Genomic DNA, 23,242 nt, shown 5'->3' on the forward strand with positions numbered 1-23,242 from the left:
AACAGATTCATCATGATAATATGATTTCAAACCTGGTGGTAATAGACTCAGAGTTAGGTTAAGCTCATCTTCCTCACCCTTCTCTACCTCACTTATGCTTCTTTTCTTCTCTTCATTGATCATACCTCTTGTTTCACCCTTCAATACACACAAAAAGATATTTAAGTCATTAGAATTTAACAATATAATATTTGTGAATGTATATTACAATAGATATAACATAAAAGAATTTCTTTCTGCTGTCCTTTTTTTCTATTTAAGGAAGATTCTCAAGTTCATTTCTCTGGCTTGAGATTGAATCTTTGATCAATCAATCTTAAAGGTACAACAGACAACTTGGTTGGTCTATTTAAGATTTTACTACCAGAGTTTATCAAAAGAAAAAGAATACTTATGATGTTTTTAAATTATATACAAATTCAAAAACTTGATACAATTCATTTGCAAATAAAAATTTATTTTAGATAGAAGACAATGCAACAAATTGCGTCATGAGGAGAAGCAATATTGTTCCCTTACAGAATTTTATGTGAAACTAAAACATCATATTCCTATTTAATTCTGATAAATTTCAAAATTTTACAGTTCTAATTCTAAATAAAATTTTATATAAATTTTTTTAATTTTAAAAATAATTTTAAAAATAATTTTACTATTTTTTAATTGAATTAAGTGGTAACTTGTAAATAAATCTTAAAACATTTTTAAGAACAAAATCTCATTTATAATAAAAAAAATTTCTGATAGATCATGAAAGAAAAAGAAGAATGAATCTACTAAGAATGTACAATACGAAAATCAAATATAAATAACAAATCATCAAATCGAGATATAATTTTTAGATTATAAGGACTAAATATAACATATATATCATATTTGAAATAAAAAAATTGGGAAAAATCTTTGAACAATAAAATTTTTGAAAAAACTAACTAAAATATTTCACTAGATATACGAAATACTATAAAAAAACTAAAATTTTTATTTAAAAATCAATTTTTTTTTCTATTTGTGAGAAAGTCGTACCGCACTTAGAGTTGAAGCAGTCACTGAATGTTTCAGATAAAGAGATCTGCAAAATTCTTGATGAAGTTGGTTGAACCACTTATTAAGCTCCTCAATTCTATTAGTGATGGTTTCTCTGTTTTCATCATATTGAAATGATTTATTTTGAATTGGAATCATCTTGTAAAAAATGCGAATGAATAACCTGTGAGATTAATCACATATATATACTGAGTGAAAGAACATGGTTTTCTAGAAAACCGACTCAATAAAAAAGGTAGAAAGTAAATAAAATATGTATCGGATTCGAAAACATATTAGTTTTCAAAAGAAATTGAAATCTAAAATTAAAACTACTTAAATTTAAAAAGATTGAAAGAAATCCAAATAAGATTTGAAATAAAAACTAAAAATTTACTTCACTAAAAGGGTTATGAATATAAAAAAATAAAAAATCCTTGGATTGGATTTTACCTAAAATATAATCGCAAACTCAAAACCATGGGAAATAAATAGAGGTGCTAGAAACTGAAATATGTATATATATATATATATGTAAAGTAGTGTATTTTAGAGAGACAAGTGCCAAATAAAAATTATAAGGTAGCTTATTAAATGATGGATTTCTTGTAGGATAATGTCAAATATTAATTCAGTAACCGTTGTACATTCCAGAAACTCTCACTTCTAATCAAGGGTAATAATGTAAATAACAAGCAGCTGCCCACAGAAATTATTAGCTGGCCCGCAATGATTATTTAAACCACCATCACGTGATTACCACTTTTTAGTTTTAAAAAACTATATTATGATTATTTTAATTAAAAAAATTTAATCGTTACGGAATAATTTTTTATTTAATTTTTAAATAATTTGTTAGAGACGAAACACGTGCTTATATTCTTTCGGTTGAAAATAAAGTTATATAAATACTAATTTATTATGATTATTTTAATTGATAAAATTTAACCGTCACAAAATATAATTTCGTAATAAATTCGCTGAAATGATACATATGCTTGCACTCTTTTGGTTTAAAAAAAGAAGTTATATGGAGTCAATTATAGTTATCTTGATAAATAAAGTTTGCTTATAACAAAATATTTCTTATTTAATTTCGTAATAGTTATATTTTTTAGTTGAAAATGAAGTTATATGAAGTACTAATTTATTATAGCTGCCTTAATTAATATAATTTAATCGTCACAAAATTTTGTTATTGAAATTTTTAGTAACTCGCTAGAAACAAAACTTAATTTGATTACTTTAATATCACAGATATACTAATAAATTAAATTTTAGTCTTCGTAAATCAAATATTATGAATAAGTTACTGATAACTTTTAATACAGTTAAATTATAACTTCTAATACAGTTAGATTATCGATCTTTATATTTTCAACATGTGAATGTAAATTAAGTAATTGTGATAAATTGAATTGATTAAAACACTACAAAAATATCTTGATAAATTAAAATCAATTCTGAAAATAGATTGATAAAACACCATGGAATCAATCATCCATTCAACAGGATAGTTGAAGGTAACCTCTCAAAGAACACTCACAATAGCATAAAACTAAAGCAAACTTGAATATTTGTATTGATATGAAAAAACTAAATGAATTACAAATTAAGGGTGAGACCTTTATATAGACTTTTGCCGATTTAATTCTACTTGATCTCAAAAATTAAAATTCTAATTAAATTCTTAATTTAACATATTTTAAGAAATATTAAAATAATAATTAACAAAACTATGTTGTAAGTAAAACATAAATTCTTCTCTCTTGAATCATCCAAAATCTCTCATTTGGATTGAAGTGTTTGTATCGTACTTAGCTTGTCCTTGAATTAAATAATTAATTTTCTTGAAGAATCCTTGTTGAAGAAAACCAAGAATCCTTATTGTTCGAATAGGAAAGAGATGGAAGAATTTGGTTAGAAAAAAAATCCCTTTAGCTGAATTCTCTTGAGACATTTTCTCTTATCTGCTGGTGAAGATCCTCCCTTGTTGAAGCACATTCTTCCAAATAAAATAGATCTCCTTCTTAGCAGTTAGTCTAGTCCAAAAAGGACTCAAGAAAATCAAAAGAGATTGAATTCTGTTAGAGACACGGCCGTGTATCTAGGAGACACGGCTGTGTTGTATCTAAAAGCTAGAAATTGATGTGATTCTGAGGAAGAAATGGTCGTAGTGTTAATTCAACACGACCGTGGGACGTGCCAAATTAGATTTAGACTCTATTAAATATTAGGTCTTGAACTATATAAAGAGGGGATTATCTCAAAAAGAGAACATACCGGAGGAGGAGAAAAGAGAAGACGACTGCAGACATCAAGAGCTTTTTCTAGTGGGTTATTCTTAATTATTTCATGTTTCCTTTATATTTGTTTTTTGTAGTTTTCTTTAGAATGTGTAACTAATCTTTGATGAAACCCTAAGGGATACTTTGTGGTTTCTTTATTTAATCTTTAAAAGTATTTTTCTCCTAATCTCTAGGTGTTATCTTGTGGCTTAATGCTTAAATAGATTGATCACCTATTTATTGATATATGATGAATGATTGAATTGAAAGATTGATCGTTCATTAGAATATCAAGTTAGCATAATAGATTGAATGTGAGTAGAGATACTTGGAACGATCTATATAGTTGATGATTGAATATTAATGCACTGATTCATACTAATCCATTTATATATGTGTGTTATTATGAAGTAAGTAGGGTAATTGATTTTGAGAAAGAGATTACTACATGATTGAATGAAACTAGGTGAAAGTTCTGGTTATAGATTGAATTAAGGAAATTCATAGTTAAACTTAGAGTGGATTCTAAGATCTTAACCGTCATTTTATCTTGATTGTTAATTAGCCTTAATTCGTCGTTTTTGTTGTTAAGTTTTAGTTTATACTCATTCTCTTAGTCATTACCCAAATAATATCAATTAGTTGAGATTCTAGTAATTATTATATTAGTCATCGTAAGACGTTATCCGAATTTACCGTTATAGTACGTGTTCAAACTAGTACACTTGTTAGGTGAGTTCATATCGCAACAAGTTTTTGGCACCGTTGTCGGGGACTATTACTAGCAATAGTAGAGTTGACTGATTTTTATTAATTTGGTACTTTTACCTTATTTGTTTTGTTTTCTTAGCTATTTGTAGGGGGTTCTGTAGTGCATGAGTAGAAGTAGCGAAGAACTACTAATTTTTTTATCCAGAAATTGAGAGAACTTGTCGTAGACTGAGAGCACAAGCAAGAAGGAGACGACTCCCATCTCATGTCAGAAATTCATTGATAAGAGGAGCAACAACAATGAATGACAAATCAGAAAGGTGTAGAGAGCGCACCATGATGGATTATACTATTTCATTCCTTACTAAAATTGAACCGAGTTTCATAGGGCCGGCTGTAGCAGCTAATAACTTTGAGATTAAGCTAGCCATCATCAGCAGAGTGTAAAATTTTTTGGGTTCCCAGCTGAGGATCCTAATGAGCACACTGCTAATATTCTGGAGATTTATGACACTTTTAAGCACAATGGAGTGAGCAATGATGCAATCATATTGAGACTTTTCCTTTTTTTTATTGAAGCGTAGATCTAAGACTTGGTTGAATTCATTACCAGTTGGTTCCATAACTACTTGGGAGGACATAGCTCAACACTTTCTAGCCAAATACTTTCCTCCTTCAAAGACAGTTAGGTTAAGAAATGACATCACTACATTTGCACAAATAGATGGAGAATCATCATATGAGTCTTGGGATCACTATAGAGATTTATTTAGGAGAGTTTTTCACCATGGACCTATGTGGCTTCAAGTGCATACATTCTATAATGGTCTCACCGCCAACATCAAGACCATGATTGATGTAGCTGCTGGAGAAACATTGAATAATAAAACACCTAAGGTGGCCTACAAGTTGATTGAGGAGATGGCAAAAAATAGTTACCAATGGGAGAAGGAGAGATCCTCATCAAGAAAGAATGTCGGCTTACATAATATTGGCAACTATATAGCTCTGTCTACACAAATTGAGGCCTTAACTAAGAAGATAAACAACATAAATATGGCGATAACACAAGCAGTGCGAGTTCAGAATTCTGAAGTTTAATAAGGGAGTTCATCTCAACAAATTGAACAAGTGGAATATACTAATAATGCTCCAAGATAACAAGAAAATCATTATTCTAATACTTATAATCCTTGATGGAGGAATCACCCTAATTTTTTATGGGGCAACCAAAATAATTAAAGACAAGCTACCCCACTAGCTCCACCCCCCATTGAACGAAGGCCAAACATAGAGGATATGCTCGCCAAATTCATGACAGCAATGAACACTAGGCTAAAAAGTAATGAACCCTCCATCAAGAGTCTAGAGAACTAAATTGGGGAATTGGCAATGTTGATTTTTGAGCTTGCTCAAAGAACTTTGCTAAGCAACATAGAGACCAACCCAAGAGAACATGTGAATGTTATAGCGTTGAGGAGTGGAAAATGATTAGTGGATTTAGAACCAAAGAAGATAACACAAGCATATGAGAGCAACCCAAATAAGGAAGAAGAAGAAAAAAAAAAGAGATTAAGAGCTTAGCTACCCAATCGAGGAGGAGAACACTCCAACATTCCATATTCGGAAAGACTGAAGCAACAACAATTGGATAAGCAATTTGGTAAGTTTTTAGATATTTTTAAGCAATTGCATATTAACATTCCCTTGGTTGAAGCTTTAAAACAGGTGTCTAACTATGCAAATTTCTAAAAGGAGATTCTATCCAACAAAAGGAAGTTAGAAGACGTGGCCATAATGATGTTTTACGAAGAATGCTCAGTTATTCTACAAAATAAGATGCCACAAAAGTTGAAGGATCCAAGTAAGTTTATTATTCCATGTAACTTAGGAGACCTTTCAATTGAAAAAGTGTCATGTGATTTAGGAGCTAGCATTAATTTAATGCCACATGACATTTATAAGAAGTTAGGGTTCAGGGAGCTTATGCCTACTAGAATCACTTTTCAATTAGTGGATAGGTTTTTCAAAATTCCGGTTAGAATAATAAAAAATGTGCTAGTCAAAGTTGATAAGTTTATATTTTCAGTAAACTTTATGATTTTAGATATGGAAGAGGACTTCGAGATACCAATCATGCTAGGAAGACCATTTCTTGCAACTGCTAAGCCCTAATTAATGTTCATGATGGTAAATTGACTCTTAGGCTATATGATGAAGAAATTACATTTTATGTATCTGAATCCATAAAATATTCACATACTTCAGGTGATACTTGTTTCATGATTGATACACTTGATAAGGTCGTGCAAGGTGTTTTTCATAAATATTTCTCTAAAGATGCATTGGAATAAAGAATCACGAATGGAGACAAAAAGTGACATGAAGAATGAAGAAATTTAGGAACAAGTAGCTTTCTTAGAAGTGAGACCTCAGTTTAATGCACCAGGTAATTTTAGATTTGAGAAAATTTACAGCTCTAGTAAAGAGAAAGACAAGCAATCGATTAAGGAGCCACCAAAGTTGGAGTTAAAACCATTGCCCTCACATTTAGAGTACACCTTCTTGGAGGAGAATTCCAGGTTACTAGTGATTATTTTGTCATAATTATCAAACTTAGAAGAAGAAAAGCTATTTTGGGTATTAAGAGGTCATAAAGCTGCCATAACATTAAAGATCTCTTACATAAAAAGGATAAACCCCTCTTTTTGCACTCACAAAATTCTAATGAAAGATGGACACAAGCCTTGTGTGTAGGCCCAAAGGAGGTTGAATCCTAATATGAAAGAGATGGTGAAAGTAGAGGTGATCAAGCTTTTTGATGCTGGAATCATCTATTCGATCTCGGATAGCAACTGGGTGAGCCCAGTTCAAGTGGTACTAAAGAAATGAGGAATGACAATAGTTCCTAATGAGAAGAACAAGTTGATTCCCACTAGAACAGTGATGAGATGGAAAGTGTGTATTGACTACTGAAAGCTTAATGACGTTACAAGAAAAGATCATTTTCCATTTCCCTTCATTGATCAAATATTAGAGAGGCTTTCAGGTTATGTTTACTATTATTTTCTGAACAGATATTCAAGTTACTTTCAGATTCTCATTTCACCGGAGGATCAAAAGAAGATAACATTCACGTGTCTTTATGACACTTTTGCCTATAGAAGGATGTCCTTTGGCTTGTGCAATGCTCCAGCCATTTTTCAGAAATGCATGATGGCAATCTTCGCCAATATGATGGAGAAAACTATGGAGTATTCATGGATGATTTTTCTATCTTTGGTATTTCATTTAATGTATGTTTGGACAATCTTAAACAGGTATTAAGGAGATGTGAGGAGACCAATTTGGTGCTCAACTGGGAAAAGTGCCATTTCATGGTAAGGGAAGGAATAGTCTTGGGTCACAAGGTGTCGCATAAGGGGATTGAGGTAGATAAGGTCAAGATAGTGAGGAGTTTTTTAGGCCATGCAAGATTTTATCAGAGGTTCATAAAAGACTTCTCTAAAATAGCACGCCTATTGACTAACCTTCTGCAGAAAGAGACACCCTTCCACTTCTCCGAGTAATATGTGGAGGCATTCAAGACTCTCAAGAAAAAATTGATCAATGCGCCTATCATGGTGGCATTGAATTGGGACCTTCTATTTGAAATCATGTGTGACGTGAATGACTATGCAATTGGAGCTATTTTGGGATAATAAAATATGAAATACTTCCAATCTATTTATTATGCTAGCAAGGCTCTAATGGACACCCAACAAAATTATACAACAACCGAGAAATAGTTGTTAGATGTTGTTTTTGCTTCTGATAAATTTTGATCTTATCTTATTTTATCTAAAGTAACTATTTTTACAGACCATTCAACATTGAGACATCTCCTAGCTAAGCAAGATGCAAAACCAAGATTGATTAGATGGATCCTACTTTTTCAAGAATTTGATTTGGAGATCAAGGATAAGAAGGGAGTTGAAAACTTGATAGCAGACCATCTCTCTCGTTTGGAGAATCCGAAAGATAAAATAATTCATTAAGATACATTCAACAATAATTTTCTGGATGAGTAACTATACATGGTTGAGGCAAGTAACTCTCCTTGGTATGCTGATTTTGTTAATTACCTTGCTGGTAATATTATCCCAAGTGATTTTTTCTACCAGTAAAAGAAAAAAAATTCTTTTTTGGTATTAAAAATTACTTTTGGGAATATCCATTCTTGTATAATATAGGTGCAGATGAAGTGATAAGGAAATGCATCCCTGACCAGGACATTGAAGAGATCCTCAAATTCTATCACACTAAAGAACCTGGAGGGCATTTTAGGGCCACAAGAACTACAACAAAGGTTCTCCAATCAAGTTTTTATTGGCCTAATGTGCTTAAAGATGCCCACACGTATATTCAGTCATGTGATGAACGCTTACCTTTAAACAAGATACTTGTTTGTGAGATTTTTGATGTGTGGGGAATAGATTTCATGGGACCCTTTCCCAATTCTTACAGTAATAAGTATATCCTAATTGTTGTAGATTATGTGTCTAAATGGGTTGAAGCATCTACTTCTCCTACTAATGATGTTAGGATAGTTTGCAAATTTTTGTATTTTCACTAAGGTTGGCACACCAAGAGCTTTAATTAGTGATAGGGGTATACATTTTTGCAACACACAATTGGAAAAGCTTCTAGCCAAATATGGTGTGAAGCATAAATTAGCTACGCCCTATCACCCTTAAACAAGTGGCCAAGTGAAAATCTCGAATATATAATTAAAAAAATCCTTGAGAAAATTATTGCACACATTAAAAACGATTGGGCATTGAAACTTGATGACGCTTTATGGGCTTACAAAAATGCATTGAAAACCCCTATTGGTATGTCTCCATATAAGATTATTTTTGGGAATCCATGTCACTTACCGGTAGAGTTAGAGCATAAAGCATATTGGGCATTAAAATTTCTAAACTTCGATTTAAAAACTATAGGTAAACATCGGGCCCTTCAACTCAATGAACTAAACGAGTTGCGTCTCAATGCATATGAGAATGCAAAGATCTATAAGGAACAGACAAAAAAGTGGCATGATCAATACATATTGCAACAAAACTTCAAAGTTGGGCAACATGTGCTCCTCTTCAACTCTCGACTTTGATTGTTTCGATGCAAGTTAAAATCAAGGTGGTTGGATCCATTCATAATTACTCAGATGTGGCCAAGTGGAGTAATTAAAGTAACTCATCCAGAGAAAGGTACTTTTAAGGTTAACGGTCCATGATTAAAACCATAAGGATATGAGCTCATGACCGTTACTATCCCTCTTGACGGCTCTTGAAGACACTTCCTACGTCAAGCTAAGGATGAAAAACAAAACACTTACTGGGAGGAAACCTAAATATATATATTTATGTTTATTTTTTTTACCAACTTTAGATATTTAAGAATTATTGTTAAGTAGTAAATTTAAAGTCACTTCTGATAGAAAAAATAGTGTTTAAGCATATGCAGTACTTACCATATGGTCATGTGTCAAGTGCACACACCCATGCGTCTCCCGCACAAACAAGATACGGTTGTGGGTTAAGCCATAGTCGTTTCTATACTTCCTAGATGCGACACTCGCTTGTGTCGCTTTAAAACATGCCTGTGTTGCTTTAAAACATGCCTGTGTCGTTTTAAAACATGCCCGTGTTATTTTACACACGCTCGTGTTGCATTAACTCATGGCAATGTTGCGTGTGTTTTTTCAAAAAAAAAGAAAAAAAATTGAAAACACGGGCTCTTTTGAACCCGTGTATAAAAATAACCCCCTTTTTACTCTTCCTCTTCTTTTCCACCAGGCCCCCTCTCCAACCCCAATCTCTTTTTGTCATTATTCTTCACTTCATCACAAAAACAAAAAAAAAACAATCCCTCTTTTTCAAAACTCACTCAGTCTCCTTGCACTTTATTGAGGAATTCACATCATAAGGTAAGTTTCTTCCCCTTTCTCATGTTTATTCTTCACTTCTAGGCTTTATTTTTTAATTTTGATTCTCATGGGTTTGGGTAATTGCGAAGTGAATTGTTGGTGTAATTGATATGGGTTTTGCTTGGGTAAGTTATTGATGTTTAATTTTGACCCAATTATGCCATGAATTCAAATTTAGGATTCTGAGTTATAGAACTGCTCTTGAACCTGAATTGGGTAGTATTATACATAATGTGAGTAATGCTTGATGTTTCTCCACATTGTCAATCATGTTAAGTTTATGAAACTGATTGATGAAGTTAGATTAATCCTAGCTGCTTTAGGAATCGTTCTTATGTACAAAATACCTAATGTTAATCTAATTTTTATTTGTTTCAAGAAACACTAACGTGATTCTTATGGGTATATTTTGTAGTTTTATTGTTCTATTGTACCCCACTTTGAATAGCTTTATTTTAATTATAGAATAATGGCTACTAGTAGAAAGGGATTGAAGACATCCACCTGAAGGAGTATTATTACATCCCCAGAGGCAGTGATTGACCGAGTGCTTACCTTTGACAATGAATCACATCAAGAAAGATTTTAGTACATTAGGAAGAGCAAAATCAAACCCCACAAGTATATTTATTTTTTTAATTTGGAAAAATTGGGATTGGAGGATGACATTATGGGGTTGATCTCTAATGTAGGCTGGGAACGTCTTGTGAATCCGTAGGCCATCTTATAGAGAATTAACCTATGAATTCTTAACCACTTTTGTACTTTCTGATCATGGCTTAGAAATTAGGATGCAATCCAATTTCGTTTCATGAATAGGGACTTTAGCATGCCTGTAGAAACAATGCATTGTGGTTTTTATACTTCTGAATATGTGAATAGTGCTGCATATAGAAATAGTTATGTTGATTTCCCTAATTCATTCCTACCAGTTGCATTTTGGTCAGAAATTTATTGTGTAGATCTTCATTACAACACAAGTGGCTCCAAGAGCACTCTTTTCAGTAGCTATACATTGAAGTATCTCCATAGGTACATTGTATGTAGTGTTTCATGTAGAAATGAGAGTATTAGGTTAGTTACTTAAACTTACCCATTCCATTTATGGTGCATGGTGAAGAATGAAAAGGTTAGTTTGGGTGCATGGTTTGTTTACCAAATAAAAAACATTGCACATAAGAAAAAGGGTGTCATTATTATAGGGGCCTATGTCGCAATGCTTGCACATAACTTAGACATTTTTAATGAAGCAGCACAGAACTTAACAAAGGCTTGTGATGTGGAACCCCTAAACATAGCATGTCTTCAAAGAATGGGAATGGTTAAGATGAGAGGAAATAGTTGGGTTTTAGAGGATGGGAATGTAGTAGTCGATGACTCCATGGATGGGCGTGGGCCTAGGTCTCCCTAGTCCGATGTAGAAGCAGGTTCTAGTTCAAGTTCCGCCATAGAGGAGAGATTAGAGCAGCTTAGTATGGGGAAAGAAAGAATTGAAGAACGCCAAAGACAAATGGACCATTACATGATGGCGTATTTTCAGCATATAGGATTCCGGCCCCCATCCTATCCGCTATCAGACAGCTAGTCTCACTTTTGTCTTTATTTTATTTATTTTTTTTATTTTCAATTTTTTTATATTTATCTTTCAGTCTATCTTTACCTTTTATATCTTTTAGTTCCCTTCTCTCATTTACCACTAACTTGCTTGCTTAGTTTTCCTTTAGTATTTATCGGTATGTTTTTAGGTTTTTCGCAAACTTCACTAAGGTTGCAGTGGATGCTACTCCATTAAATTTCAGGGAAGTTTCATTTCTTTTGTTTTTATTGTATTTCATTTTTCTATTTTGCAAACTATGGGGACATAATCGCATTTAAGTGTGGGGGAGTGATATTTTAATTCTTTATATTTATTATTATCCTCTAAATCTTAATGAAGTTCCATGGTTTGATCCTGTTGTGTCATTACTACCTATGATAATAATTATGGCATTAAATCTATATGTACCGGGATAAGATTGTTTGTGAAAACAGTTTAGCAATTAAAGTATTTGACCATATTTAGTTTATTCAAGTTTTAAGAGTTTAGTATCTTTAACATCCTTTGAATCATGAAATTTATTCTTTCATCTAAACTGAATAATTCTTTATAAAAGAAAGTATATTTTGGTATAGAATTAGATATATATGTATGTGTGTGTGCGTGCTCTCCACGCAGCAAGCCTACGTGAATAGGCACTGTACGCCTGGGGCCTGCGCGCAGTAGGCTTGCACACGCGGCAGGAGGCCTGTGCGCCTGTAGCGTGCTAGCCAACGCACTGCCACCTCTGGCAATGTGCAACCACTGCCTAGGGCGGTGTACTGCCGCCTTCGACAGAGGAGGTCTCCTTCTCTTGTTTTTCATGCTGAACATCTTTCTCTCCTGTCTTCATCGAATTTTGACACTTGGCGCGAATCCAACAGTTTCAAAATTCAATAAATTGCCCTCCCCCTTCACTTCTTCTCCACACTTCCATTCTTCCATTTTTCAAAGGTTTAGAGAGAGAGACAGGGAGAGAGAGAGAAAGATACTAGTCTAGTGAGAGAAGAAGAGAAAGAAAGGAGAATGGTGATGGAAAAAAATCAAGATTTTGATAAGGAATCTAGTATTTCTTTCGACGTCTTAAGGAGTATTTTTAGATAAACTAATTTAATATGATTGTTAATTTGCCTGTTTTGTATGCCTCGGTATTCATATGAGTCGAATTGTTCTTATTTTTAAGCATGTTATGTGAATTGTAGACACTTAATGAATGTAATAAATATAATATGTAATCGATAACAGTAAAAAGTATAAAAGAAAAAAAAAATTGGAATGAAGCTTGTATGGTCTGAAGTGTATCTATATTGACATGCATATTGTATGAAGTGTCTCGTTAGCCTTTTTATCTCTGAGGAGTATCTGTTCCCCTTACTCTTCGGGTATCTGTTTCTCCCGCCCCTTATTTGGTTTGAAAATACGTTAGAGGAACGCTCCCAGTGGTGACAGCGTACCCTTTGACGAGAGTGGTGTCGCACTATCTGTAGGGGGTTATCCGTGACTAAGTAATGTCGTAACTGTAGATATCTATTAGGGCAACTATGGGTAGTACGACTGTGGTCATAAATCGTACTATAGTTTGGCCAACCAGAAATGGGCCTGAGCAAATTGTTGTATTTGTATCTGATCTAATCATTCTACTTGGGTAGTTGAAAATCTGTATCTGCCCTAAAAAATGGAAGTTTCAATGACTTCGCAAAGTATGACACGAAAATCTGAGCATTTCATGATTTATTTAGTTTTCTTTATTATTTGGCATGATGTATGTTTGATGTTCTATGTTAACGTATTATTTTCTTAACAAATAAATAGCTTTCATAATCCGATATAGGTAAACGAGAAAGTTAAAAGGTAATATTAAATAATTAACTTTTGAAATCTTACGATATTAATTTAATACTATTTTCCTTACTGAGAATATAAAACTCACTTTTTCCATGCCTCCCCCCCCCCCCCCCCGATGAGGAAGAAAGTGAGGAACTGCAGGCTGACCTACCTTTGGAAGTTTATGAGGATCCCGTGGATCCACAGGTCTGAGTGCATGACCGTTCTCGCACTTCGATGAGTTCAATAGTATAGTTAAAGAAGTGGCCCTTATGTTTTGTATTTTGTAGCCACTTCTGGCCATAGTATATATATGTATTGGAACTCATATATATTTACAAGGGATTTGTAATAATTTCATTTCGTTGCATAAATTTTATCATGCACTTGTAATTTTGGATACACCCATTGGTCTTAATTAGCATTTGAGATGTCACAGATAGTATTAGAGCTTAATTTTGCAGAATAAATCACTTGCACTGAGACCTAGGGCAGATAAACCTTTTAGAGTATCTAGGGAAGAAATATGTCCTCTTTTTAAAGATTAAACCTCTAACTCGTGTCTTCTTTTTTTTTTTGTAGGAATGACGTGTGAAAGACTATCCATAAAGCGTATTAAACAACCTGAAGCCACGGTTCATCTGACCAAGGCTGAATTTACAGAACTTTTTCGAGCCATTCAAGTATTAACTACAGCCGTAGGACATAACCAGGCCAAACCTTGTCCACACCCTACCCCTAAATTTCGAAACACAGATCGGTCTATCTCCCACAATATAGTGGAGTTTAGGAAACTTAATCCCCCACACTTTAAAGGTGGCCTTGATCCTTTAGTAGCCAAAGCTTGAATCCTATAAATAGAGAAACTCTTCTCTGTCCTATACCTTACCGAAGAACAAAAAGTCCCTCTTGCAACTTTCATGTTAAACGGTGAAGTCGAACACTAGTGGTGACTTAAGAAAGAAGTCCTGCTTACCCTTACTACCTATGAAGTTTTCATGGACGCTTTCTTTGATAACTTCCTCCTTATTTATGTTCGAAAAAAGAAAAATGAGGAATTCTAAGACCTCTACCAAGGAAGCCTGTCTGTAACCCAATATGCAGCCCATTTTGTTCAACTGTGTAGGTTTGCCCATTTGATGGTCACCCCCGAAAGCTGAAAAAGCTAGGAAGTTTCTTAAAGGCCTTCGTGCCGACATTTATGACTGGGTCACGATTCTGAGACTCAACTAGTATACGAAGGTACTTGAACATGTTCAGTTGGCCAAAAATCTTATCTCGGCCAAGTACCAACGCTTTACCCGAGTTCATGCCCATTAATAACGCCAACAGCTTATAAAAAGATTGTCTGACCCAATAAGTAACCCTCCAGACAAACGAACTAGAATTGCCCTTCCTCCTGCCTTGCCTCCACCTACAGCTCCACCTGCCCGAGCTAACTAACCCTGTCAATATTGTGGTTGCTCACATGGTGACCTACCCTGTCGGCTTATCAATAACGCATGCTATCAATGCAGAAGTACCCAACACCTTCTAAAAGATTACCTTCAACGACCAAAGGATATAGCCGACCCATAGCGTAAGGTCGATGTACCACTTAGATGAATATGATGTCCTTCCTGCTCCTGTCATCATCCAGGATATGCTTTCTATTCATAATACTTCTACCAAAGCTTTGATTGATACTGGTGCAACTCACTCTTTTATTTCTTATGCATTCGTTTGTATCCGAGAATTTAGACCATAAATTTTAGGAAAAATACTAGTGGTGGAAACTCCCTCTAAATGACTACTAGAAGCTCATTGTGTATATAAGGACTGTAGGATAAAAACTTCAGGGATAGAGGTATGTGTAAACCTGATACTTTTAGATTTTATAAGATTTGATGTAATATTAGAAATGGATTGGTTAGAAAAGTATTGAGTTATAATAAACTGTGAAAGTAAAATTATAACCTTATGATCTCCGAAAAAGAAATAAAAGTTGTTATCATATTCCTAACAATTGAATGAACATGAATATGGACGTTGATCTTACTGTGTGTTCCATACCAATTGTTTGCAATTTTTCGGATGTCTTTCACATCGAACTCCCTGGTCTACCTTCCCACGTGAGGTAAAGTTCCTAATTGAATTATTGTCTAGAACCTAGCTGATCTCGAAGCCCGCGTATCACATGAGTCGCACTGAGCTAAAAAAAGTGGAACGTCAACTTTATGACCTTATCACCCGAAAATCCATTTGCCTTAGTTATTCTCCTTGGGGCACTCTAGTGTTGTTCATAAAGAAGAAGGATGGTATCCTCCAACTTTGCGTGGACTATAGGAAACTCAACCGAGTAACTGTTAAAAACAAGTATGCCTTACCCTAAATCGATGATTTATTCGATCAACTGAAAGGAGCTACGGTCTTCTCTAAGATCGATCTCAGGATCGGGTATTACTAATTGAGAGTTAAAAAAGAAGATATTCTAAAAATTACCTTCTGGTGCAGATACAATTTGTACTAGTTCAAGGTGATGCCGTTTGGGTTGAGCAATGCCCTAACAGCCTCCATGGTCCTAATGAACTAAGTTTTCGGGCACGCACTAGATCGGTATGTCATAGTTTTTATTAATAACATTCTAGTGTATTCTAAAAGTTGTGAGGAACATATTGTGTATTTGGCTGAAGTATTAGAGACTCTCTGCCAAAACAAACTATATACGAAACTAAGCAAGTACTCTTTTTGGTTAGATCGAGTTTTTTTTCTTAGTCATGTAATCTCAAGTGAAGGAGTTTCTATAGACCCATCCAAGGTAGAATCGATGATCAGTTGGAGTCTACCCACTAATGTGGCCGAGGTACGTAATTTTTTTAGTTTAGCAGGCTACTACCGATAATTCATTAACGGATTCTCCAAGATTGCTACCCCTATGACTCAACTCACCAGAAAGGGAGTACCCTTCATATAGAATTATGAGTTCAGTAAAAGCTTCATAGAACTAAAACGTTGTCTCACCTCTGCTCTTGTGTTAATCATCCTTGACGATGTTGGAAAATTCCAAGTTTACTATGATGCATCTCATATTAGTTCGGGGTGTGTCTTGATGCAGCATGACATAGTAGTTGCCTTTGGATCCTGACAGCTTAAAGTTCATGATCAGAACTATCCTACCCACGATCTGGAGTTAGAAGCCATTATCTTCACCCTGAAGATATGGTGGCATTACCTGTATGGTTAGACTTTTAAGCCTATGATTATCAGCGTAACTCTTTTGGCAACTTTGGGCAGTTGCCAAATTCTTGCAGATGATTGCGACCTTCTCAATGGTCTCTTGAATGAAGTCTGGTCCTAAGTGGCGCTAGTTCCCGACTTCACTCCAGCAAGTAGGGGAATGACAAGGCCTTCCATGCAATGCTTCATACGGGGCTATACCAATACTGAAATGATAATTGTTATTATAAGCAAATTCATAAAGAGGGAGATACTCATACCAGTTATCACCAAATTCGAGAACATAAGCACGCACTATGTCTTCCAATGTCTAGATCGTACGTTTTGACTGACCATCCATCTAGGGATGATAAACGGTGCTCAAGTACAACCCAGACCCTAAAGCTTCTTCAAAGTTGTCCCAAAAGTGAGAAGTGAACTGGGGGTCGTGGTCGGACAAAATGGATGAGGGAACTCCATGAAGTCGAATGATCTCATCAATATATAGGCTGGCTAACTTACTAGTAGAGTCCATGGTTCGAATAGGCAGAAAATGGGCAGTTTTGCAGCCTATCCACGATGACCCAAATAACACTTCGACCAGAACAAGTCCCAGGCAATTTGGTGATAAAATCCATAGTCATGTGCTCCAACTTCCATTCAAAAATTAAAAGACCCTATAGCAAGCCACCAGATCTCTAATGTTTTGCCTTTATCCGTTGACAAGTGAGGCATCGTGAGACGTACTCAACTATATCTTTCTTCATTCCTAGTCACCAATATTGTCGTTTCAAGTCCGGGTGCATTTTGGTACTCTTGAGATGAATGGATAACTTGGAAGCATAGGTGATCTTGAGTACATTTGTATGTAGAACAATGGGGACCAAAATTCGGTTCCGGAATATGAACAATCTGTCATCAGAGATCCTAAAATCAGAAAATTCGTCAAAAGTGAACTTACCCAGATTCTTGATGAGTTCTGGGTATGTAGCATGTGCTTCCTAGATTTTCATAAAGAGATTCGGTATGACTCAGATCTGGACGAGATAGATGCCCTTGCCGTAATAGCTACGGCAGAATAACTGGTCAGTGTCCATCATCTTTCAACTGAAGGCCATGGTTTGAGCTAGCACATCAAGCTCCTTTCGACTTAGGGCATCGACGACTATATTCCTTCTCCCAGAGTGATAAATGATCCAGCAATCGTAATCTTTTAGGAGATCCATCTAGCATCTTTGCCTCATGTTTAACTCCTTTTGAGAAAAGATGTACTTGAGACTTTTATGGTCAGTGTAGATTTCATTAACATTACCGATCTCATAAATATCATATTAAATCCCATCGATCGAATTTTTTTTTCAAAAATATAAAATGTATAAGTATACAAGTAAAGAGATCTATTCATTAATGAGAAAAAGTAAAAACATAAGTGGTGATTAGGTTAGTGTAAGATAGGATCTTAAGTGGCAAACATTTATTGAATTGATGATAAAGAAAGATAATTTTTGGTTCGGTTCTTAACCTAATAGAAGAAAAAATGATTGATCAAATTTTATAGAGTTTGACTCATAATGATTATTTATCAAAGAATAATTGTAGTTATCAAATGATTGAATAATTAGAATACTTAGTCTACATTCATAAAAGTATATAATGAATTATGAGTTTAATATATCCTATTGAGTAAAAAGATGGATATTCTTTACTCATTATCAGACAAACTTCGTGTTGAGCTAATAGTTTTCATTTCTCATCTCATAGAAAATTATTTCTCTCCTCTTAGTCCTATGTTACTTTAAGGGTATTTTAGTGATAAATTCTGTTAAAACCGGATGATCCTATTTGGTCAAATCCCTAATGACAAACTCCTATATTTTTTTCATTAAAGTATTTCTAAATATATTCCTAGATAACAAGGCTAGAGGTTTTATTATTAATGATATTGATATTGATGATAGTAACGATATTGATGATAATAACGATATTGATGGTAGTAACAATATTAATGATAGTTATGGTATCGATTATTATTTGATACGTAGCTAGAACTTCTAACTATTATGAACGCATTACTAAACTTAAAGGTTTTCTTATTAATGATATTAATATTGATGATAGTAACGATATTGATAGCAGTGATAATATTGATACCAATAACATAATCACGATATCGATCGTGAATTTGATACATAGCTATGTTCCTTTTATTATAGGATTTCTAAATAATTTCCTGGATAACAAGTCTAAAGTCTTTCTTATTAATAATATCAATATTGATAATAGTAACGATATTAATGATAACAAGCTCATATGTTCCAATCATTACAGTATTTCCGAATAAATTCCTGTATAACAAGTCTAAATTTTTTCTTATTAATGATATCAATATTAATAATAGTAACAATATTGATGGTAGTAACAATATTGATGCTAGTTATGATATCGATCGTGAATTTGATACGTAGTTAGAAATTCTAACTATGATAATGTGTTAACAAACTTAAAAGTTTTCTTATTAATGATATTGATATTGACGACAGTAAGAATATTGATGGTAGTGATAATATTGATGCTAATAAGAATATTGATGATAATTACTATATCGATCATGAATTTGATAAGTAGTTATATTCCTTTGATTAAAGTATTTTTAAATAAGTTCTTGGATAATAAGCTTAAAGGTTTCTTACTAATGATATCGATATTGATAATAGTAATGACATTGATGATAACAAGCTCCTATATTCCTTTCATTATAGTATTTCTAAATAAGTTCTTGGATAATAAGTCTAAAGGTTATCTTATTAATGATATCAATATTGATAATAGTAACAATATTGATGGTAATGACAATATTGATGATAGAAACAATATTGATGATAGTTACTATATTGATCGTGAATTCGATATGTAACTAAAACTTCAAACTATGATGAATGCGTTAAATATGGATATGATGTTAGAAATATACTGGTTTTATATCTCCTTTCAATTTAAATTAGCAAAAGTCTCCTTACATAAAATGGATTCTAACATTCGTGGATTGGATGTCAATGAGCCAAATTTTTATCCTTCAATCTATTAGTGAACTTTCTCTGAAATATGTTTCACTAAAAATATTCTTATAATTTATAACTTATAAAAAATTATTTTAATTTTTAATAAAAATTTACACTTAAAATTTTAAAAATTATTATTGTCAAATATTAAATAAATTTTTTTGTCACACCCCAAACTCGATTATAAGGCACAATTCCTACTCATGTCATTTTTCATACAATGGGCCCACAAAATATGTATATGCATGGCTAAAAATTTAACATAAATCCAACATCCCATGTGATATATACAATAGTTATATATACAAAACATGATATCAAAATCTAGAGTTTAACAAAACAAAATAAAATAAAAATTTCTAGAATATGAACAAAATATACATGAACTAGAATATTTTTACAAGTTCTACTCGTCCGACAACAGTTCTGCCTTTTCTTTCTCATCTGAAAAATACTAGGATAAAATTTAATGAGTTTCACCAACTCAATAAGCATTTCTATTATTCCAACCCATATCGAAACTCATGGAAAAATACACAATATGAGCAAATACAGTAGTAATGTTTTTAATGCAAAATTTTATTTGTAATCTTCACCATTTTCTAAACCTGAATTTGCTTATTAAACACAATTATTTCAGACATTCTAATTTCATATTTTTATAATTGAATTTTTTGATTACACTCCAATATCATTTATAGTCTCGAAGTATTACCACATACACTTGAAAGAACATATATACACTCGAAAGGTCATCTCTAAGGTTTCAGTACGCAATGCCATTTATATCGTCATCGAGGAGAGGCAAAAAAGATCTCCCCATTGCATGGATAGCACACACACAAAATCTCACATTGGCCACAACAATTACATTTGCTAGGTGATCTATGCTCACAAACACTTATCTACGTCTGGACTAGGTTAACTTTATCCACGTGTAGGTTCACCATACCCGTTGAACTTCAGCCACACACACACACACTCCCTTCATCAATTCAAACTAAACAAGAAAGTATAAGGGTCCATACACTATTCACTTATATCATCTCATTTCCAATTTCTTATTTACTTTCATTTCCTTCCTTTTTCTTTTAAATATTATTTTAGTTAATTTGTTTCATAACCATAATTAATTCATTTTGTACTTTTATTTGGTTTCTTACATTATTTCATTTTTCTCAATCTTTCATTTTATTATCTGTCCTTAACTTTTTAGTTTCCATCTCATCATGATTTCTAAATAAGTTAGGGTTCACTTGTCATATGTCCTATAATCACATGAAATCAGGTCCAATAATACAAAGAGTAGGCAAATCAAGTGTCCCAAACTCAATCCTGGTAGTTCCCACTACTAAAAAATGTCCAGGTTCTGTTCTTCATCAAGGAATCAAGTCAGTATCCGTTCTATATTAAAACACATACAAATTTAAGAATACACATGCATAGGATTTCAAAATCCCAAACTAAGTTGGAATAAGGAAATACTTACCAAAGTCCCTAAACAGATGTACTCCACTTGATCGACGACGTAGAATCACCATACATGAATACATTTAAATTCAATTAATGGAAATGAATTAAACCTAAAAGAAAACTACTAACAATGGCCATTTTGGGTAATTACCAACAACAATCTCGTTCTTCGGTATTCGACGAACCAACACTTTAGCTCCTTGCATAGGGGTGGGCAATTTGGTTCGTAAAATCTACACGTATACATAAAATTACTTATTAGCACCCGTATTCACCAAACTCAACAACACGAAAAGGAAAAATGAAGTTATCGGATTTAGTTTGGTGCTGTGAAGACCAAATAGCTTCACTTTTCCAGATTTACACTACCGGAGATGATTTTTAATTTTCCCGAGAAGACCCCCACTCACCGTGGCGAGGTGAGAGCCCAAGCTCCCAAAAACTGCACACACACACACACGAATACCCATTTCGTCGAGAACACCAACCGAAAGAGGAAAAGGAACACACCTGGTTCGGGTGTGGTGCTCTGAAAACCCGAACAACCTCGGGTTCGACTCCTAGCTTCCCGGAGGATGGTCTCTTTGGTTCTCCAGCAACACTCATCGCTTGCTTCGAATATTGGATGTTTGATTTCACACCTACATGTCAGTTAGTGTGAAATAAAAAAAGGGAATCTTGGAAAAAGAAATGTAAAGAATGAAACTGAACGGTTTTTGGACACCAACGTCGCGTGCAACACAACTTCAGATTCCACCAGCAATGTGGTGTTTTTCAGCCGCGATTCCCTTTCCTTTCCTTCCCTTCCCTTCGGCTTTCTGCCTTTGCAATACCTCATCCTTCCCTTTTTGATCGCGTCTTCTTATCCCCTTCTGGTTTTCTTGCTAGCCTCTCCCTCACGTGGCATTCTCTTCTCCTTCTCGGCCTAATCCCTCCTCAATCTTGGCCTTCTCTCTCACCCGATCGGCTCCTCTCCTCCTCTCTCATTTAGGCTCTCATTTGCTAAATGAAGGAAAAAACCCTAATTGTTTCTTTAAATACCGATTTCCTTAGTTGTATGATCTTGTAAGATTTAATATAGGCCATTTAAATTGAATGAAATTCTAGCCATTGGATCCCTCAAACAGTTCGATCAGGACCATCCATCTCCTGATTTATTTTTGCCCCCTTCCATTCTCATTTAATTATGCTTTTACCTCCCTTTTTTTCACATGTTTTTATTTAGGTCCTTAAAATTTATAAAAATCCTTCATTACTAAAAGTTTTTTCATTTAAACCCTAAATCATAATTTATTTATTTACACATCCTTTTATTTTGGGGTCCAGATATTACAATTCTCCCATCTTTATAAAAATTTGGTCCCCCAAATTTGATGTCTTTAAAGTAAGTAAGGATATCGAGTCCTTAGTTTCCCAAGTAGCTTCTGTTGGTGAATGATGTTGCCATAGTACTTTGACCATCAGAATAGTCTTGTTCCTTAATACTCGCTCTTGTCTATCCAATATGCCTATGGGTACCTTTTGATAGGACATGTCTTTCTCGAGGAATATCTTCATACTAAAGTACTTGAGATGGATCATGGTGATACTTGCATAGCATGGATACATGAAACACATTATGGATATTAGCTAACTCCAGTGGTAATGCCAGTCAGTAAGCAGTAGTCCCAACTCTTTTCAGTATTTCAAATTGTCCAATGAAGCGAGGACTCAATTTGCTTTTCTTCTAAAATCTCATAATGCCTTTCATTGGTGACACTTTTAAGAACACATGATCCCTGGTCTCAAATTCTAAGCCCCTTCTACAATTGTTTGCGTAACTTTTTTGTCTATTTTGGGCTGTTTGAATATTTTTTTTTAATTAGGACAATCTTTAATATAGTTTCTTCGACTAATTTGGGCCCAATTAATTTCTTGTCTCCAATATTTTCCTAACATATAAGAGATCTATAGAGTCTGCCATAAAATGCTTCATATGGAGCTGCACTAATACTAGATTAATAACTGTTATTATAGGCAAATTCGATTAGTGGTAGATGATCGTTCCAATTTCCTCCCATCTCTAGTACATAAGCCCTAAGAATATCTTCTAATGTTTGGATTATTCTTTCCGTATCGCCAT

The sequence above is a fragment of the Carica papaya genome, chromosome 8, assembly GCF_054855325.1.
Source record: "Carica papaya isolate Zhongbai chromosome 8, ASM5485532v1, whole genome shotgun sequence".
NCBI lineage: Eukaryota > Viridiplantae > Streptophyta > Magnoliopsida > Brassicales > Caricaceae > Carica > Carica papaya.